General features: G+C 42.6%; 1 protein-coding gene and 1 long non-coding RNA gene across 3 annotated transcripts in view; both read left to right on the forward strand.

Moving 5' to 3' along the window:
• The first annotated feature begins 295 nt into the window (after positions 1-295).
• On the forward strand, positions 296-6262 carry LOC308586176. Its single transcript, XR_014007753.1, has 3 exons — positions 296-420; positions 1743-1870; positions 6153-6262. It is a non-coding gene; the product is annotated as an uncharacterized lncRNA (long non-coding RNA).
• A 1172-nt stretch (positions 6263-7434) lies between these two features.
• The window catches only part of PIK3CB (phosphatidylinositol-4,5-bisphosphate 3-kinase catalytic subunit beta), a 105177-nt gene continuing 91179 nt past the window's right edge, over positions 7435-21432 (forward strand). Inside the window, exons 1-2 of one of the 2 annotated variants that reach the window (XM_081192544.1) lie at positions 7435-7573; positions 11381-11531. The gene's annotated coding sequence lies outside the window, so the exon portion shown is untranslated. Of the gene's footprint in view, positions 7574-9269; positions 9385-11380; positions 11532-21432 lie in introns of those variants that run through there. The other variant, XM_081192545.1, reaches the window with a different exon arrangement.

The raw sequence follows: 21432 nt of genomic DNA on the forward strand, positions 1-21432 counted from the left end.
AAGTTTCATCAAAACCCAAGACAGTGGGTGGCATGACCGTGTTGAACTGATGTAGAATGACCCCGGATGCTGGCAACCCATGCTACACCACCGATAACGCCTCTCAAGTAAGGGCTTGTCCATCCATGCTTGTCCATCACTTGATGAGGACCAACCTCCAGCGATCACTTGTACTCAAAAGTGAAACATTACAGACCTTTTAATATCACCCCACATCCGTTCACACGTTCATCTGTTACGAGTAAGCAGGCCTTGTGCAAAGACGACCAAGTGAGGCAAAACGATGTGTGTGTACACACAGACAATTCCATCCCCTTCCTCCAAGACTGGTATGGGTGGAGGTAGCAGCCTTGGGGAGCAAGTGCATCATCTGTCTGCAATGAAACCAGCAGGCCTGTGCACCAGTGGACCTGACAGAATGTGAGAACTATTTTTTCTATATCACTTACATTATAGCAGAAATGTGAAATGAACTCCATGTGGCAGCGGCCAATAAAAAAGAGGGGGGCCGGTGAATTAAGAAGCGTTCTCCAAAAAGTTTCAGTTATCCCTTGGAGCTATATGACAACATAGACTGCCCTAATTGAAACAGTGTGAGAGCTTCCCCCGCCTCACCCCCCAAAGTTAAATCACTGCAAGTCCTTGTCCATCCCGCTCCCACCCCATCTCCCGGAAAGACAGACAGTTAATAGAAAAGGACACCCCTGCCACCTTTGATATCTATTATTTCCCTCAAGAATTTAACTGTTAAAAATAAGGAATGAGTGTTTGCCTTTCTCTTGCCCCCCCTTCCCCTCAGTCCGCAGCCTCTGCCTATTCCCTCTGGAGGCCCAGACACTTGATACAAAGGGAACTGTATGGGATGTCGGCCCCTTTGGGGTTTCATGTTTTCCCTCAGTATTTCTAACAGCTAAAGATGACACCACATCCCTCTGCCATCCCCTCCAAAGAATTTGCCCCCAAGGGAGCTGCACTCGGAGTTAAGTTACTTGGAATAAACCTCAAGAATGAAGTCCAAGCGACTCGCATCCGTCACAATCAGGTGGGGAGTATGATCCTATGTTATGCTTACCTGGGAGTAGGCCCATTGAACACACAGCAGGATTTACTTGTGAGTAAGCATGCTGGAAGATTGACATGGCCGGTGCATTTGCTTGGGAGGAAGTTGTGCTTGCTGGGTCTGAGGTAAACAGGTGTAGACTCATGCTGTAAGCTTTCTTGAAATAATTATTAATAATAATTTTATTATTTGTACGCCACCCATTTCCGAGCCACCTTCAAAGGCAGCCCCATATACAGCACATTGCAGTAGTCCAAGCAGGAGATAACCAGGGCATCTATCACTCTGGTGAGACAAGGCATATGCAGGTAGGGTTTCAGCCATTTTACGAGGTGGAATTAACCTGGGCTTCCATGGACAGCGGTGAGTCCAAAATGACCCCAAGACTGTGCACCTGGTCCTTTAGTGGCACAGTTTCCCCATTCAAGACCAGTGAGTCCCCACACACACACCTGCCCATCCCCTGTCCCCCAGAAACAATACTTCTGTCTCGTCAGTCTTTCTTCAGCATGGTATGAACCTGAAAAATACTGGAAGTCCTCTAAGTAATCATGCAAAGACTGAGGATCACTTTTGAAATATCAAATGTATTTTAAATCATGCTAAGGATCCCATCTGCTGTAGATGGATGTTCAGTTGGTTGGACACTGAGACTTTTGTAGCCATATTTTCTTCTGCACAGCTTTGCAAAAAGGGCATGCATTCTATTACTTCTGATATGACAAGTGCAGGAGATCTTAAGAACTTAAGAAGAGCCCTGCTGGATCAAGACCTAACTATTACAGCATCCTATGGATAGCGCACAAACAGGTCAGGAAGGCAATAGTCTCAGTGGATGACATTGTGGTCTAAAGCATTGAGGCTCTTGGGCTTGCCGATCAGAAGGTCGGCAGTTTGAATCCCCACGACGGAGTGAGCTCCCATTGCTCTGTCCCAGCCCATGCCAACCTAGCAGTTTCAAAGCACATCAGTGCAAATAGATAAATAGGTACCGCTGCAGCGGGAAGGTAAACGGCATTTCCATGTGCTCTATTTTCCGTCATGGTGTTCCGTTGTGCCAGAAGCAGTTTAGTCATGCTGGCCACATGACCTGAAAAGCTGTCTGTGGACAAACACCAGCTCCCTTGGCCTGAAAGCGAGATGAGTGCCGCAACCTCATAGTCGCCTTTGACTGGACTTAACCGTCCAGGGGTCCTTTACCTTTTACCTTTTTAGTCTCATTGTGCTCATGGTTACCTGTAATTGGTGTTCAGATGCAGTCCCCCTCTGTACCTGGAGGTAGCACCTAATGACTAATCTTTGTGGTGGATTATGCCTCCAGGCTTTGTTATTTCTGACTTCTGCCACCACCACTTCCTGCATGTACACAATAACTAAAGCCTCTAGTAATCTTTACTCACCGCTAACTGGAAGTTAAACCAGTTTAGCTGCCTGGAGTTCATTGGGAAGAAATTGGTTTCAATCTAAACACCCTCTTAAGGGGCACAGAATTAAATGACAGAAAGTAAATATATATCAGGAACCAAGCCTGGTATGTGGGAATAGGAAAAAGGGAAGGGGAAAATCTTTCTTCCTCTATATAAAGTAATGCGTAAGTTAAGAAAACATACAACTGTTGTTTTAAACGAATGGGATCAAGATGGATTATGAGGTCTTTGAAAGGGAAATCTCTTGATTTAAATTTATGCCCCGCTCTGAAGTGTTTCCATTTAGGAAGAAGAAGAACTGAAATCAGAATGTCAGAAACAGTCTAAGCAGCTCCAAGACTCATTTCAAATGAAGGAAGCACCAAAAAAAGCAACCAAAGAATCAGTGGATGTGGACAAACTGTAGATCAGTGTGAGAACTAGATTTTCTATGTCAACGGCAAACAGTTCACTGTCTACCTCTTTTCCTGAAGCTCTCCAGGGATTGATGGACTCAGCCCATGAGCAGCATGGGAGAAATCAATATTCTTTAGGTGGGGCACTGCAATAATTGACACCAGGCATGCCTGGCTCAGGAGGGTGACAAGGCTGGGCACAATTCAAAGTGTTGGTGCGGAGCTTTTAAAGCGCTTAATGGCCTTAGCTCAGTATACCTGAAGGAGCGTCTCCACCCCCATCATTCTGCTCGGACACTGAAGTCCAGCTCCGAGGGCCTTCTGGTGGCTCCCTCACTGTGAGAAGTGAGGTTACAGGGAGCCAGGCAGAGGGCCTTCTCAGTGGTGGTGCCTGCCCTGTAGAATGCCCTCCCATGTCAAGGAAATAAGCAACTATCTGACTTTTTGAAGACATCAGAAGGCAGCGCTGTTTAGGGAAGTTTTTAATGTTTGATGTTTTATTCTGTTTTTAATCTGTTGGGAGCTGCCAAGAGTGGCTGGGGAAACCCAGCTGGATGGGTGAGCTATAAATATTATTATTATTATTATTATTATTATTATTATTATTATTATTATTATCAGGGTCCTGAGAGAAACTGAGGGTCCTCTGTCCCAAGAATGCTACATTTCCATTTTACATGAAGTATCCAAGAAAATCTGATGTGACATAATGCCACAGCCCTGAGGACATCCATCTTACCTCTTATATGGCAGGCAATCTCTACCCTTGCTCTGCATTTTTGAGTGCAGGTGTTTATGAATAGGGGGTGTTATTCTCTGCAAGCACCTCTCTATGGCAGAAGCTTCTGCCAATTTCTTCAGTATGATTCTGAAACATGCCAACATTCCTCTTCCATTTTGGACCTTCAGTTTTACCAAAGCATCAGAAATCTTTGCCTAGCAACATTTTTCACTGCCATTCCTTGTTCCCATTATTTGGCACTGGCTGGCGCTGAGTTTGGAAGTCTCACACTCATTCACTCAGCTAATTACATGGATATTTCTTTTTAACTCCCCTGCTTCCTTCACGAGGGCTGCCAAGCATCATGGCCAGACTGCACAAAGATGGGGTCAGCTTTGCTTTGAAGTTCTGTTGCTACTCCCCTTCAGGCAGAGCTTCAAAGGAAAATTTCAGTGCAATGCTCAACAGCACCAGGAAGCAACCGGGACTGAAAATGAAATTTTGTAGCAGAGAACCAGGCACTTTGTGGCATAAAATCCAGGGCTCAAATCGAAAGCAAAGGCCCTGAGAAAACCTGAGTGTGCAGCTGAGAATATTTCTACCGCCGAAGGTCACAATGTCAGCATGACTTCTGCAAAGTGAAATTTGCCTCGCTATTATCTTTGTGTTCTACAGGAATGTCAGTAAGCATGCAGATAGGATGAACATGTAGACACTATATGCCTGGATGTTCACATTTCCTTTTAACAAATCACTCAACAAAGTCTCCTAAGGAAACTTAGTAAGCAGTCATGGGGTAGATAAGAATGCAGGAACAAAAAAATGCAAAGATTAGTAACTGAGCAAGTCAGACCTGCAACAAAATGTTGCAGTGTGGAATTTTCCAGTTCAGTGCTACAACCAGTCATTTAGTCATATCTTCCACCATTATTCATTCATTTAATTATTAAATTTGTATACCTCCTTATGCCCATACATCTTTATTGCACCCCCCATCCTACTCAGCCACAACAGTTAGTCAGCATGTAAAGGTAAAAAGGACCCCTGGATGGTTAAGTCCAGTCAAAGGCGACTATGGGGTTGCGGTGCTCATCTCGCTTCAGGCCGAGGGAGCCGGCATTTGTCCACAGACAGCTTTCTGGGTTATGTGGCCAACATGACCAAACCACTTCTGGCACAATGGAACACCGTGATGGAAGCGCACGGAAACGCCGTTTACCTTTCCGTCACCTATTTATCTGCTTGGCAAGATCTGGGACAGAGAAATGGGTGCTCACCCCATTGCGGGGATTTGAACCACCAACCTTCTGATCGGCAAGCCGAAGAGGCTCAGTGGTTTAGACCACAGCGCCACCCGCATCCCAGTCAACATGTATTTACTTATTGATATGATTATTTGTGGTGTGTGTGCATGTGTGCGTATTGCCTCTTTGACATGTTGTGAGCCATTCTGTGGACAATTTCATACAAAAGCAGCATATGAATGAATGAATGAATGAGAATTCCACAACCTCTGAGCATGCTTAGCTGTTAAAAATTCTTAAGTTTTTTTCTTGTTTTCCCCCTGTACTTCTTCAAACTTTGGGTCCTCCCAAGCCTGTTGATACCTCCCACTTTTGCATTAATGGTTCTATTTTGACTGCATTAGGACTGCCATTTGCCTCTGAAGTTCAGAAATAGAGGAAAGGATTAAGGGAATGGAAACGGTGGCCAAAAAATAGGTTGTTTTCACAAGGGGTAGAGTGGATATATTATGGGACCAATGCTCTTTAATGAACATTAAGCAGATTGTAAAAGTTGTGGAGCCAGGGTAAGTAGTGGAATATCCAAACTAGTAAATGGCAGCAAATTATTCAAATGAGAATATTATTCACACAAAGCACAATTAATGTAGGGCGTTCTAGCCAGTTAGACAAACTCACATGCTGCAGAAGTAGCCACTGAGGTAGCCTTCAGTTTAAGATACAATTCCATCAGCTGCTGCCAGCAGGGCTAATGCTCAGGGAAGATGGGAGTTGTAGTCCAATGAGGCAGAACATTGGCTATCCCTGTGATGAAAGACACCCCCCCCCCCAGTTTCAGAGGTGGCACACTACCGAATACCAGTTGCTGATAGATGTCTGGTTGATCACAGTGGGATGCAGAATGCTGGACCTCTGATCAGACTCAACAGAAAGAACTCTTCTTCTGCTCTTAAAACCACTTATGAGAAGCAACTAAGTTAAGTACAAAATGCCGAACAGGTACATATACAGAGACTCCCTGATTATCTGTTTCTGACTACAAACCATGGAAAATGGGTATATTTAGTATGTCTTACATTATACTATTTAATACATTTTGGCAACAGTGTATGCACATTCACCTGAGAGTGTGCTCCTTTGAACACAGTAGGGTTTCCTTCCAAGTAAACGTGCATTATATTGCACTGTTTAATATAGTACGCTCTAAACAACTTTGCAAAATCCTTTTGTTAGATATGGGCTATTATAAAGATGTTCTAATTGCAGGCATATGAACAGTTGTGTATTATCTTTTTCTACCCTCAGTGTAACATGGAAGGGAAAGCAAACCCACATAGCAAATCTGCATGAAGCAGCATAGCAGAATTAGAACAACTTATCTTGCATATGTTCAATGAAATGACTGAGAGCGGCACAAAACTATCCATATATCCAAGAATAAATGCATTGACAGACTATTTGGAATTCTGTTTTGGCCACTAGGTGGGGCTAATGGCTCTTTTAAGGAACCAATGAGGCTAGTTTAGCCATTTTCTTAAGCTTATGTTGAGTATATATTGCCAACAAACTGGAAGATAGCTTAAAGATTTGTAAGGAAGACTATCTGATTATCTGATTCTATAAATACTGAACCACAGTACCGAATGCTAGTCCCAAGATTAGAAGACGTCTATGAAATATCCATTCCTCATCTTACAAAGTAGTTTTCTCATTTTAAGGAATTTAATTTACATTGGGAGCATGCAAAATGACCACAGGAAATAAACCAATGTACATATAAAAAGAGTGCCTGGATTTGCTGCAGCTAGCGTTCAAATGATATTCTATTTTATTTACAGTACCGCTTGCTGTTTTGTAGTAACTTTAGTCATGATAACTGGTATGGCACCCTTGGCATCAAATAGTAAGATATCCCAGGCACCTGAATTGTACAAGTACTATTCAATTCAGTTCAGTGAAGGGGAAACATGAGGGAGCACAGTTCCATGACTTTTTAAAGAGAAGGGGTGATTACATCATCATGGAACAGCAGAGTAATTGATGGACTTTCCTTGCTCTGGCAAGTGTATTAGGGGATTATAAGGTTTTCAAGTTTCTTTTGTAACAATAGCATAGAGGAACTTGTAAGGTGAGGAAAAATAACCAAAAAGAGGCTGCACACTTCTTTCCTTTGATCAGGTTCCTATTTCATGCCAATAGGAGCCAAACCTTGTCTGGATTGATAAAGTTAAATTTATAATGTACATAAAATGCTGTGTTTGAATGCATTGCATCTAAAATGCTGTAAAGGGAAGTTTATCTTAGACAAGAGGTTCCACTCACAGGGTGTGTCAAGGAACAAGCTATGCCAGATTTGGCAGTGCAGTCAATCTGCACAGAAGAACAGCATGACTGGAAAAATATTTTTACCCATCAACAGACGTTTTCTCTCGATTCCCCACCCCCACTCTGACAATAACCATTGGAAATTATTTAAGCTCCGCCAAATAGCTTGATGACAGATATATGTCACAATACCAGCCACCACAGCCCTCTTATCTACTGCAGTATCTCTGCTCCTTGAGTTTGCCTTGAGTGTCTCATATTCAGATGAGCAATCATTTCTGATCTGAACTGAACTAGAAATGTAGAGAGGTGGAATGCAGACATGATGTCAACTACTCCAGGATAAAACTAATTCGCCTTGGGGCAAATGATGTCACAACATGAAGAGCACAACCTGAAAGGTATGCATAACGCAGCAGGTTCTGAACCTATGAATAAAGAAGGGGACATAAGATTTTAAATTCCGGAACAGGAAAGGTTTGGGTGATTTAACACATTGGTGCTATGCTGCATTCTTTGTTGTTGTTCTTTTTAAATGATATTGTTTGCACATCAGGTGGGACACGCCCAACACTTGGCTGCCAAGCCTCTGGGTTGAAGCTCTCCAGTAAGTGGGAGTCCACCACCCCTCTAGGTAAAGGTAAAGGGACCCCTGACAGTTAAGTCCAGTCGAGGACGACTCTGGGGTTGCAGCGCTCACCTCGCTTTACTGGCCTAGGGAGCCGGCATTTGTCCGCAGACAACTTCTGGGTCATGTGGTCAGCATGACTAAGCCACTTCTGGTGAACCAGAGCAGCGCACAGAAACACAGTTTACCTTCCCGCCAGAGTGGTACCTATTTATCTACTTGCACTTTAATGTGCTTTCGAACTGCTAGGTGGGCAGGAGCTGGGACAGAGCAACGGGAGCTCACTCTGTCATGGGGATTTGAACCGCTGACCTTCTGATCGGCAAGCCCTAGGCTCTGTGGTTTAGACCACAGCGCCACCCACGTCCCTACCACCCCTCTAGGTTTGTCCATAATGTTTGACAAAATCTACCCTCCTGTAACTTAAGCCTATTGGGATTAGTCCTGGTCTCTGGGCTAAGAACAAGTCGTCTTTGCCCTCTTCTTCATGGCAGCCTTTCTGGCATTTGAAGAGTGCTATCATGTCCAGTGCCACCAAGCGATGGGTGCTGTTGGTACTGATGCACTCAGTCCACAGCCTACAGAGATCTCAGACTCTGAGCTTTCATTTTATAAAGAAGCAATACTTCAGCTCTCCTAGAAAGGAAGTTATGGAACAAAAGGTGCAAGTACCATGCTAAGTGATTTCTGAGAGATGAGTCAGCCTGACTACTCCTGCCTTTCAGTGTTTTGAGCGAATGAGTGAAGTCAGAGTTGTGACGGGTGAGTGAGTTGTTTGGTCACCAGGGGGTTAGGAATCCCCCTCCCTATTTTGCCATCCCCTTCAGTGCACTTTCCCATTGCTTCTGTCTCATTTCCTAATCCTTGGAAATTCAAATTTCCCTTTTTCCTAGCAACTAGAATGCATCTTTACTGGTTTGGTTTCATCTGAGGCTTGAGAAGAATGCATTTACCGGTAAGGAAAACATACCTATAAGCCCAATATATGATAGTTTGCGATCAGACCTCAAAGGAGACAAGGGAACAAAAAAATAGTTAATTAGCTCCCTGCTCTACTTTCTTATGCTGCTGGAAATTTTATAGGACAATTTCTAAATAGGCTCTAGGACTACCACCAGCTGGACAATCAACTAATTACAACTCCAGGTCTACTCATTCAATCATTTAGTAACTCTGCCCTCATTTTTCCTCTCTTGAAAAATAATATAATTTCATGTTGTGACTGAATCTGAACCTTTAGATTTCCTACTGTGGCTCCACCCCTCCAGCCAACAAACCAATAGCAGATGGAGGGTGTGACAAAGTGGGGATGGTATGGAAATAAGAGCCTAGCTGCTTTGAAACACAGGTGTGGTGTGACTAGAACTTCTGCAGCTTGAGGGAAGGGTCTTCAGAAGGCTAATTGTGTAGAAGTCTGAGGTCACAAGGCGACATTCTTGGCAATGGCACCTCAGCTTTGAAACATACTCCACCACCGCCACCCAGAGGTTTGGCTCGCACCAGCTATCTTTTGGCTGAAGATCTTCCTGAAGACTTGGAGCCTAATTCTGCAGAAAGGCAGGATATGAAGCCTGGGGACCCAAGGTGGGATGGCAATGGTGCCTCAGATTTGGAACATTATTCTAACCCCCCCCCCCCGAAGTTTGGCTGGTATCAACATTGTCTAACTTTTGGCATTGGCTGAAGCTTGTCTTCCTCTTTCAGTCCTTTTGATAATGAGACCTTTGATCTATGTAATATGGTGGAGTTGTTTTGAAAAGCACATTTAGACTGATTTATGTATTGTGTCTTCCATGTTTAGATCTTTGCATTCTAAAGCTTTGTATCTGCCTTGAGGTCTGCCTTGAGGAATATAAATGGCTTAAATAAATAAAATGGAAGACAAAATGCAATAGAATACCTTGATACAAGCTAAGCAAAGATTCTGCCTCTCCCCAAAATGATTTATAGGTGGTACATGACACCAGTCAAGCTTGAAAAAATTTACCATCTGCCCGACAATAAATGTTGGAAATGTAATGAGACTGAAGGTACATTCTTTCACCTTTGGTGGACGTGCCCAAGGATTAAGACATTCTGGGAGATGATTTATAATGAAATGAAAAAGGTATTTAAATATACCTTCCTTAAGAAACCAGAGGCCTTTCTCCTGGGCATGGTCGGCCAATTGGTGCTAAAGAAGGATAGAACTTTTTTTATGTATGCAACAACAGCAGCAAGAATACTCATCGCGAAGTATTGGAAGACACAAGATTTACCCACCAGGGAAGAATGGCACATGAAGTTGATGGACTATATGGAACTGGCGGAAATGACTGGCAGAATCCAAGACCTGGGAGAAGAGTCGGTGGAAGAAGACTGGAAAAAGTTTAAAGACTATTTACAGAAACACTGTAAAATTAATGAATGTTAGAATCATGTTGGAATGAAGTTATATGGCTTTAGTAGAAATGTTATAAGGAATTAAGTATAAATAGATTAATAGAATATTAAAGGAAAAATAAGGTTAGAATGTGGTAAGATAATTATAGGATAGAAAACAGAGGAAGATGGAAAGGAATTGCTGAAACAATTAACAGAAGTGGAATACAAAAGGGAGGTGTGAGGAGGTCGTGGAAATAAGTGAATGAAGGATAAGATACTGAAATTGTTTGATGTGTTTTAAACTGTTTTTGTTTGGCTATGTTAGTTTAATGTGTCAGTGTTATGTAGTGTTTTTGTATTGTATTGTATTGTTCTTTTTTGTAGTGTTGTGTTTAAATTGTTGGAAAAGTAATAAATATTATTTTTTTTAAAAAAAGATTCTGCCTCCCCCCTCCCCCCGCCGCCTCAGGGTTTCTCACTCTTAAAGTCTGTGATGCTTTTACATCTGCCATTTTGTTATTTTTTTCTGTTTTCATTGCTGCTTTAAAGTTCTTGCTGCATTGTAGCTCTGTTAGCTGCCGTGCATTGAAATAGATATATTGAAGGATGGAGTACAGATGTACAGAGTAAATACATTCATTTGTCTAAGATCTCCCTGTCCAAGCTGAGGTAATAATAGAAGGAGTGAGTCAGTGTGGTATTGTAGGATGACTATAGCCTTCTGCTCTTGCACTCTAAATAAACTTTTTTTTTTGTCTGTGTGAATGGCACTTGCCCATGAGTAAGCATCCCATAATCCGTTGTTTACATCCAGAGGTCCTGGGCAGTTATTTTTAGAGAGCATGTTTTGGTCTAAAGTAATGCTGCATCTTTATTTTGCTTCTGTGCCTTTAGGGCAATCTTCAAACGGATGACTGCGCTCATAGATCTCTGCATATCTTTCAGGCACAGCTCAGTTGCTAAAACTATTCATCCAGCATTCTTACCTTTCTACTCATCAAAGCAGCTAAACTATTTCTTTGCTGTCCTTTGCCACTGCCCTCCTCCAGGCAGGGAAAGAGGAGGGGTTTTCTATTCCCTTCCAGTCTCCGATCGATGACTGTTTTGAGTGTTTGTATCAGGGATTCAGGGTTCCTAACAGCGCTTTTGTTTCTGTTTCACACAAGTCTGTATGGTGAAGCCCCAGCCCCATTTTCTTCTTCTGTATTCTGAACAGATATACAGCAAAAGAGCTGAAAAGAAAAAAAGTACAGCAATCATGACTTTATAGGAAGAATGGCATGCCTCTCTGTGGCTTACTCGTGTTAATGGAAACCTAACCAGAGAACCCAGAAGAAGAAACCTACAGAATCAGAACCTGGGCAAAGGTAGGAACTTAAATTCTTTATTGTTTTTTCTTTATTAACAGACCAATGCCATTTATTAACAACTGCCCCTCTCTTTATGAAGTATTGTGTCATGTGTTTTGTACTCTGTGCCCTTGTCCCTTTCAGCTTCTTCTACTGGAAATTACAAACCTGCACAGGTGAAATTTAGAGAAAGATTACATATTTCTATAAGAGAAATAAGGTGGGCAAAGATATTAATACTATGATTTTTTTGATGTGCAACAGGAAGAATAATACAGAGAAAAGAACAAGGCAAACTCAGTGAAGAAGAACTAATAATAGTTTTGTGGCACTTTAAAGACTAACCAATTTTATTTTTCATGGACTGTGGCACACACAACAGACGCATAAATAGTTGGTAGGTGTGGATGCACACACTTGGGGGGGGGAACTCTTGTAGTAAACAGTGAAAGCTAAAAAATGCAAGGGGTACACTGTGACATTTCTATACAGAAGGTTATACCTGATCAAATTGTTAACCAGAATCCTAACAAAATATCTGTTAAACATTAGAGAGAAAGTTACACTTTGGGTAACCATTAGGTATCCAACAGCTGTGTTACTTTTGTTTTAGGAGGGGTGAAGTTCAAAGATTGGGCATTGATAGCCTGTTGCCTGAACCCAGGCTTGTGACTGAGCTCTCTGCAGACTAACTGTAAATTGTAACCAAGGTTTGTTCTTAGGCATTCACTCTAAGCCAAGGTTTGACTAAGGCTGCATTCAGGCATTGGTTTTATCCTGTTAGGTTCACTGGCTTCTGTCCCAATTTCTAACATTCCTTTTACACTGCAGTACCTGTGGCTTTTGACTGAAATAGTGCCATGTCATGGTAAATGTTAAATGGTGGGAAAGAACTGTATGCCAGGATACTGCTCCAAATTTCATCATGTGAAATTACAAGCAAAACTGTGATTTTCTGTGTCAACAGGGTTGCAAATGCATTTTTTTCTGGAAACAATTAACATGAAAGGGAGTGCAAAACTTCCATTGGGTTTCCAGAAGTGGGTTTCACATTGTGTGAAAGGTCAGACAAAATGTGGAAATGAATCAGTAAGGAAATGTCAGGGAAATGGAATAAAGTACTGCCTGAATGCAGCCTTATTGTGAATTGCAAACTAGGCCATTGATACACAACCCAGTGGCTGAGTCACTTAATTCAATGTTTTTCTTGTTGCTAGTCTTGCCGTACAAGACCTTCCGGGATAATGTATCTCGGGGTGGCCAACCTTTTTGGCCAGTGAGCACATTTTGAATTTTGAAAGAGTGCTGGGGACACCAGTCACAAAAAACTGCTGTATCTTCATATAATTAAAAGTACATGGAGCACTCTTGCTACAAGGGGCATTGTGGCAACAGTAGCAGCCTTGTGTTTTTGCTTTGTTTTTAATTGTAGGAAGTGTGCATTTTGGGTACTGAAAATGTGAATGCACCCTCTCCAAAGTGGGAGGGAGAAAAGCAGTTTAAAAATGATCATGGCATGGACTTGCAGTGATGTTATAGCTCAATGCATTCAGTACTAGAGGAACAACTTGCTGCAGTTTACTAGCAACTTGGCTCAGTAGTTTGATGGTTGAGAAATCTGTGATTTTCCCTGCCATGAAAATGCTTGATGGATGAAATGGTGTGGTTTTAGTAACAGCTGCACAGTTCCCCATTAAGTCAGTTACAGCATCTGGAAAATCCCTTTAATCTCACATATTGGGTTCAGCAGGATATATACCCCATAAAACTTTAAATGTTTGTAACGTGTTACTGTATATTGTTGTAAACCACTTGGAGGTTTGCTTCTTTTTGCAATCTAGCAATAGATTAATCTTATTATAAATAAAATATCTAAAACTTCATGTATATTTTTTTATGTAAGCCATTCTGGTCTGCATGCAAATGTATTCTAAGGTGCCCTTCATACTGTTAATGCACTCCCCGCCTCTTCATGCAATAACAGCCTCCAAGGCCAGTGCTAACTGGTTTGGCTTCCTTGTGGAGCAAAAATTGCTATGGACATAATAGCATTTCTGTATTTTTTATCGATTGATTCTGTAATATTTGAGTTTATAAATATACCAATGGAGTATAGGTGAAGATGGACAGCATAGCACAGTAATTGCATTCAGGTTCCGAGAGAGAGAGAGAGAGAGAGAGAGAGAGAGAGAGAGAGAGAGAGAGATGTGAAATCAGAAAGGTGCCTCCCAGTCTGCAGCTCTCTCTCTCTCTCTCTCTCTCTCTCTCTCTCTCTCTCTCTCTCTGCCTCTCCTTGAATCATGTTACTATTGTTCTCTGTTCACAAGACCTCATGACCCACCTGTAGAGAAAGCCCAAAATGCTATCTCTTTAAAAGTCCTGGTGTACCTGGTACAATGTTCCCATCTTCCTCACTCATATGAATCATCACATACCTGTCACATTTTAGACATCCTCCCTGTGGAGAGACTGGATTTTCCCTTCGATGGTTTCTGTCTACCGGGAAATCTTGTCCAGTTCCCACTGTTCGTTTCCATCTTTCAGGGTTGTTCTGTGTATCTGTTGGAAATGTAATGTAGTGTTGAAACTTTGGCCCTAGAGAGGTGCTCAAGACCATATAGGCGTAACTGGAATGTGGGTGACGCTGTGGTCTAAACCACTGAGCCTCTTAGGCTTGCCAATCAGAAGGTCAGCAGTTCGAATCCCCATGACAGAGTGAGCTCCCATTGCTCTGTCCCAGCTCCTGCCAACCTAGTAGTTCGAAAGCCCACCAATACAAGTAGATAAATAGGTACCACTGTGGTGGGAAGGTAAATGGTGTTTCTGTGCACTCTGGCTTCTGTCACGGTGTTCCGTTGTGCCAGAAGCTGTTTCGTCATGCTGGCCACATGATCCAGAAAGCTGTCTGTGGACAAACAGTGGCTCCCTCAGCCTAAAAACGAGATGAGCGCCACACTCCATAGTTACCTTTGACAGGACTTAACTGTCCAGGGTCCTTTACCTTTACCTTTTTACCTTATAGGCATATCACTTACAATGCATGGTGGATCAGCTGAAATTGATTTGTCTGTTGCTGTTACTAGTCTATTGATTTTTCGTTTTATGAATGGTTTCACTGTTTTAATATGGAAACTGTAACCCACCTCAGGAGCCTTTGGATGAAAGTCAAAAATTAAAAAGCAGTAAATAAATACTGCTTGGATAATCCATACCCTACCAAACTCCCCATTCAATTCCACAGAGTTAAAATGGGGAAACTCAGCGGCTTTCTAGATCAGTGTTCCTCAGCCTTGGGTCCCAAGATGTTGGGTCCCAAGATGTCTTCGCTGACAGTCACGGATTATGCCAGATGTAGTCCAACAATAGAGGGATGCGGGTGGCGCTGTGGGTTAAACCACAGAGCCTAGGACTTGCCGATCAGCAGGTTGGCGGTTTGAATCCCCGCAACGGGGTGAGCTCCCATTGCTCAGTCCCTGCTCCTGCCAACCTAGCAGTTCGAAAGCACCTCAAAGTGCAAGTAGATAAATAGGTACCGCTCCAGCAGGAAGGTAAACGGCGTTTCCGTGTGCTGCTCTGGTTTGCCAGAAGCAGCTTAGTCATGCTGGCCACATGACCCAGAAGCTGTACGCCGGCTCCCTCAGCCAATAAAGCGAGATGAGCGCCGCAACCCCAGAATTGGCCACGATTGGACCTAATGGTCATGGGTCCCTTTACCTTTACCTAGTCCAACAATATCTGGGGACCCAACGGGTTATACAACCAATATTAGAAAATTTATCCAGATTATTTGGGGGGCTTGCAGGATATCGCATTGTGAAGTAAAGATCCTTGCAAGGAATCAGAGTACTTATAAAAGGATTTTGGTGAGGAGTCCTAGATTAAAATAGAAGAGTATTAAAAGCACTTGATAAATGTCAGTGTCTTATTCTCGGGATGTGGGTGTTGTATTCGTGTTTGTCCACACACACACACACGTGTAGGAGTTTTGACAGGAGGAAAGAAACAGTCAGACATGACACAGCTCTTAAAACTCTACCTCCTCTTTGTTATGTCTACTAGTACGTGTTCTGCCCCTCTGCATCATTTTCTGTGTGGGAGGAGAAAAAGTGGGAGATCCCTATCTTTCCTGGTAAGACTAGCTTCCTGGTACAAGTACTGTCCACACCTACATAGAGCTGGAAAATATGCACAGGGCACACTGTCTCCTGCTTCAGCAGATTCCCTCCTACCAACTGCCTGAACTTTTTTTTTTTTTTTTTTTTTTTTTGCTGCATTTAGATGGAAAGAATAAAACTGGAAATACCTATCATAATATTGGCAGTGTAACAGGTACAGGGAAGACCAAGGCATCATCTCAGTCACAACCACCCACTTCAATGACCTTTCCAATGACTGCCTTATTCATTCTACCTTTGATTGTGGCATTCCATTTGTCAACTGGTGAATATTTCATTGATGCATTTTATGTATTAAAAAGCCACATTTCTGGGCCATGTCTTCTTGGCTGACCTGCTATTTTGAGTTTATGGCTTACTATCTTTAGTGTATGGGTCTGGTAAATATTTGGCATGGTGCACACTGATGTTTCAAGCAATACTGAATACCAAAGGGTCCTTCCAGGCAACAAGATGGAATGGATATTCACCTTGATTTCTTTGAAGGGCAACCAGGTGTTTATTGAGCATTCATTCTGGTTTGTTTGCAGGGAGATTATACTAGGTTGCATCAAGATACTGTTACCCTTCACTTTCCATTGCATTTTCCTGTTGCTTTCCTTATATCAAAAAGTCTGATACTTTGGGTAGGGGCATTGCTGTACAAGAACTCCAAATCAATTTTGATTGTGCAACCTGAATTGATGTGCCTTCTATTTTGATCTTCCAGCTATCCTGTTTTCACTGTTTATTTAGGTTCCATCCAATCCTTTCCCACATCCTTCATAGCCTGGAACATGTTTAAAAAGAGCTGCCATCATCTTAATGTACAAGGCAGCAATGCTGAAAATGGAAATGCCTGGCTGCATGCTGTGCAACTAGCAGCAGTGATAACTGATTTTTGAAACCCACATTTCCCCCACTTGTATGCTCATAAATGTACCTTCTTTGGCTCCATCTCTCCTCTCCTCCCTCCCCCAGTGTTTGATGGGGATGCTTATCCCTTTTGTGACCTCTGTGGTTTTAGTAAATAATAACATGCAGACTTTTACCACATGCCTATTATGCTGAATTAGAGAGCAACTTGGTGACATCAGCCCATCACTGTGTTTCCTCCTTGAACAGAACCAACATTTAAAGTATTGTAGTTTTCAGTTCTACACTCAGTGCTACACTCAATATGCCAGCAAGTTTGGAAAACTCAGCAGTGGCCAGAGGATTGGAGAAGATCAGTCTACATCCCAATCCCAAAGAAGGGCAGTGCCAAAGAATGCTCCAACTACCGCATAATTGCACTCATTTCACACGCTAGCAAGGTTATGCTTAAAATTCTACAAGCCAGGCTCAAGCAGTATGTGGACCGAGAACTCCCAGAAGTGCAAGCTGGATTTAGAAGAGGCAGAGGAACCAGAGACCAAATTGCAAACATGCGCTGGATTATGGAGAAAGCTAGAGAGTTCCAGAAAGACATCTACTTCTGCTTCATTGACTATGCAAAAGCCTTTGACTGTGTCGACCACAGCAAACTATGGCAAGTTCTTAAAGAAATGGGAGTGCCTGATCACCTCATCTGTCTCCTGAGAAATCTCTATGTGGGACAAGAAGCTACAGTTAGAACTGGATATGGAACAACTGACTGGTTCAAAATTGGGAAAGGAGTACGACAAGGCTGTATATTGTCTCCCAGCTTATTTAACTTATATGCAGAATTCATCATGCGAAAGGCTGGGCTGGATGAATCCCTAGCCGGAATTAAGATTGCCGGAAGAAATATCAAAAACCTCAGATATGCAGATGACCTAACCTTGATGGCAGAAAGTGAGGAGGAATTAAAGAACCTTTTAATGAGGGTGAAAGAGGGGAGCGCAAAATATGGTCTGAAGCTCAACATCAAAAAAACGAAGATCACGGCCACTGGTCCCATCACCTTCTGACAAATAGAAGGGGAAGAAATGGAGGCACTGAGAAATTTTACTTTCTTGGGCTCCATGATCACTGCAGAAGGTGACAGCAGCCACGAAATTAAAAGACGCCTGCTTCTTGGGAGAAAAGCAGTGACAAACCTAGACAGCATCTTAAAAAGCAGAGACATCACCTTGCCAACAAAGGTCCGTATAGTTAAAGCTATGGTTTTCCCAGTAGTGATGTATGGAAGTGAGAGCTGGACCATAAAGAAGGCTGATCGCCGAAGAATTGATGCTTTTGAATTATGATGCTGGAGGAGACTCTTGAGAGTCCCATGGACTGCAAGAAGATCAAACCTATCCATTCTTAAGGAAATCAGCCCTGAGTGCTCACTGGAAGGACAGATCGTGCAGCTGAGGCTCCAATACTTTGGCCACCTCATGAGAAGAGAAGACTCCCTGGAAAAGACCCTGATGTTGGGAAAGATGGAGGGCACAAGGAGAAGGGGATGACAGAGGACGAGATGGTTGGGCAGTGTTCTCGAAGCTACCAGCATGAGTTTGACCAAACTGCAGGAGGCAGTGGAAGACAGGAGTGCCTGGCGTGCTCTGGTCCATGGGGTTATGAGGAGTCAGACATGACTAAACGACTAAACAACAACAAAGTTTTCAGTTCTAGGCATATTTGCATCCCAGCATAAGTTTTAAAGAACAACACATACAACAATGTGGTGGTGGTGGTGATTATGGTAGAAAACTTTTATATGCTGCCCCACTATTGATACTTGTAGATGACATGCGTTCAAAGTCATCTTTTTAAGATATCTGGCACCTTACCTTCCTCCCCAGCCCCCTAATGTTTTTCATTCTCCATCTCACCTTATTTCTACCCTGGGTTAATCACAGGTGGCAGAGGGGAAGAGATCTAGTATAGATGTGGGGCATTGTTAAGCTTGGTGTGGAGTTTGGTTCAGGAGGAGGCACAAGGGTTGCTATGTTCTCACCCATATCCATGAATTCATATGTCTTTATTTATTACACCTATCTACCACCTCCCCCCGCTTGCCTGCCGGGGAGCTCAAGATGGTGTATATGGCTATCGCCTCACAACAACCCTATGAGGTAGGCCAGGCTGAGAGACAGTGATTGGCCCAAGGTCACCCAGTGAGCTTCTTGGCTGTGTGGGTATGCAAATCCTGTTATCCAGGAGCACCACCTCATTGGCTCTCTAAATAGACAATGTTGTGGTTCAATGCAAGCAATTTCTCCTATTTGTTCCAGGTTATCTTCAAGGATGTCTCTCCTATTATATCTTGTTGCCTACACATGAAAGGTCCCCCTTTCCTCACGCTTGAGGCTCGCAAAACAAAGGGGATGTGGGTAGCAAAATTACTGCTGAATAAGCTCAGCCCTTTTAAACCTCAGCTTCAGAACATTAACTATGTTGACAGCTACCAGCAGAATTCAGGCAAAGAGATGTAAGGGGGAAGTGGAAAGAGCTCAGTGCTTTTTCTTTAACTGAAGACCAGTTGGAACACCTCTCCTTAGCTTCAGATTGGTACTGATTTAAAGGAAAGCGAGAATGGCTGTGGCTGAAAGCAACCCATTTTTAAAGTCACAGAAGAAGGGCAAAGTTAGTGTGGGTTTAAAATGTAATATTTAAATATGGAGTTAAACAATAACACTCCTGTTGCAAATTGCAATAAGAGTTAGATCTCCATGGAATACTTTAGGGCAATTCCTGTTCTGCTTTAGCGGAGTTACGTCAGTGCTTCGGTCTAGCAGCTTTGCTTGCATTGATTATAGAGTGGAATGCTGCAGCTTTGAATAGGCCTGCCCTGCTTCTTGGCTGATGTTACCGCAGGTAACACACATACATAACAACGAACTCTAAATTGGAACAAATCTGAGGAAACACTGCAGCTCTGGCAGAGACCATATATGGCAGTGATAACAATGAAATCACTTGTGCTTTTGAAATGGTTCTGGAGATTCCCAGATCTCTTAGATGGGTGACCCTAGGTTCTGGGTGATCATAGGAAGAGACTGCCTGCAGGATCAGACCCTAGGTTTATGCAGTCCAGCATTCTTGCCCCTGAAAGCCCTCAAGCAGAACCTCAATAGGCCTCTTCTGCTTTCTGGCTTGGTGCCTATTTCCTCATCTGCTGGTAGCAAATGTACCATGTTTTGTCTTACAATAGGATTTGTTAACCTTCTGTCTTGTAGGTTACTCAGAGGGTCATTCGGCATCTAGTGCTGCTTAGCACTGTCGCTGATTACTTAGGTTTACAAAATTGGGGAAGCAGTTGCAAATGCTTCAGAGCAGGGGTTCCTAAACCGTGGTTTGTCCATTAAAAACATACAGCATCTAATGCAGGACGTTGCAATGACTACGGCATTTTATTAAATTTCTTGATAGTGAATGGGGGTGGTGGAAGCAAGCACACCCAGACTTATGAACCCAATCTAACAGCCCTTAAATTGGTCCAAGCCAAATCAAGGTGTTTTATGAAATGCTGAAATAATAATAATAATAATAATAATAATAATAATAATAATAATAATAGTTTCTTTCCCCAGCCACTCTAGGTGGCTCCCAACAGAATATTTAAAACATCAAACATCAAAAACTTCCCTAAACAGGGCTGCCTTCAGATGTCTTCTAAAAATCAGATAGTTGTTTATTTCCTTGACATCTGATGGGAGGGAGTTCCACAGGGTGGGTGCCACTACCGAGAAGACCCTCTGCCTGGTTCTCTGTAACTTCACTTCTCGCAGTGAGGGAAGGCCCTTGGAGCTGGACCTCAGCATCCAGGCTGAACAATGCGGGTGGAGACGCTCCTTTAGGTATATTGGGCCAAGGCCAGTGTTTACTCCCAACCTTGGAAGTGTTAATTTACTGATTTTTTAAAAAAAATAAAAAAATACTGTTTTTATTTATTTTCATGGTACAGAAGACAAATTTTGAGAAAACAATTGTTAGAACAGTAGACAAGTAACTTGTCATGATAAAATTACTTATGCCAAGAATCAAAGTTCAGCCCCTCACCGGTTTTCCAACACCTGGCTATCTCCACATGCGCAGCAGTCAATAGAAAGGCTAAAAGGTCATCTTTAGGATAATCATAAGCAGATGGGATCCTAAACCCAAGTAATGCTAGTGCATGGGACATTTCAATCATTTTGTTGTATATCAAGCTTATTTCTTTGAAGACAGCGTTCAGAAGGGTTTGATGATGTCACAACACTACCACATATGGAAATATGTACCTTTGACTGCGCATCCCCTCCCAACAATTGGGATTGACTTCCTTACATATTTGGGATGCCCAATGTGCAATTTACCACACAGGTCGGTTGTTGCCCAGGAAAGATGGAAATTTAATCATGCTGCCTTTTTGAAGGCTACCAGAAATAAATAGCAGTAAACACAGACTGTTGTGCCTCCTACATATACAGATACTATGACTCTGAGCAGATGTGATGAGTGGGAGGGTGTGTCATTGCATAATGCTCTCTGCATGTCAGAACAGCAAAATACTCTATTTAAAAACACAGCAGGAACTTGGCATCTAATTGAACACTCCCACAGAAAATACTAGTAATGGGAGGCAACAAATTCCAGTGGAAACCTGTGCGTAGTCTTACATGGAAAATAAAAGCGATGTATTTTTTCAAAGCAGCTAGTATAACAATAGCAACCATGTATACTTAAAATAGCAATTACTGCTAGGCATTCATGACAATATTGAAGGGTGTGCTTGTGTACATGAATGGTCAGAATCATCACAAGTGCTGGGATGAATGCACTGTGTTGTAAAAGCAACAAGGGGAATTCATATCCAGCCTATACAATAAATC

Source organism: Podarcis bocagei (genome assembly GCF_964188305.1).
Source record: "Podarcis bocagei genome assembly, chromosome: 4".
Taxonomy (NCBI): domain Eukaryota; kingdom Metazoa; phylum Chordata; class Lepidosauria; order Squamata; family Lacertidae; genus Podarcis; species Podarcis bocagei.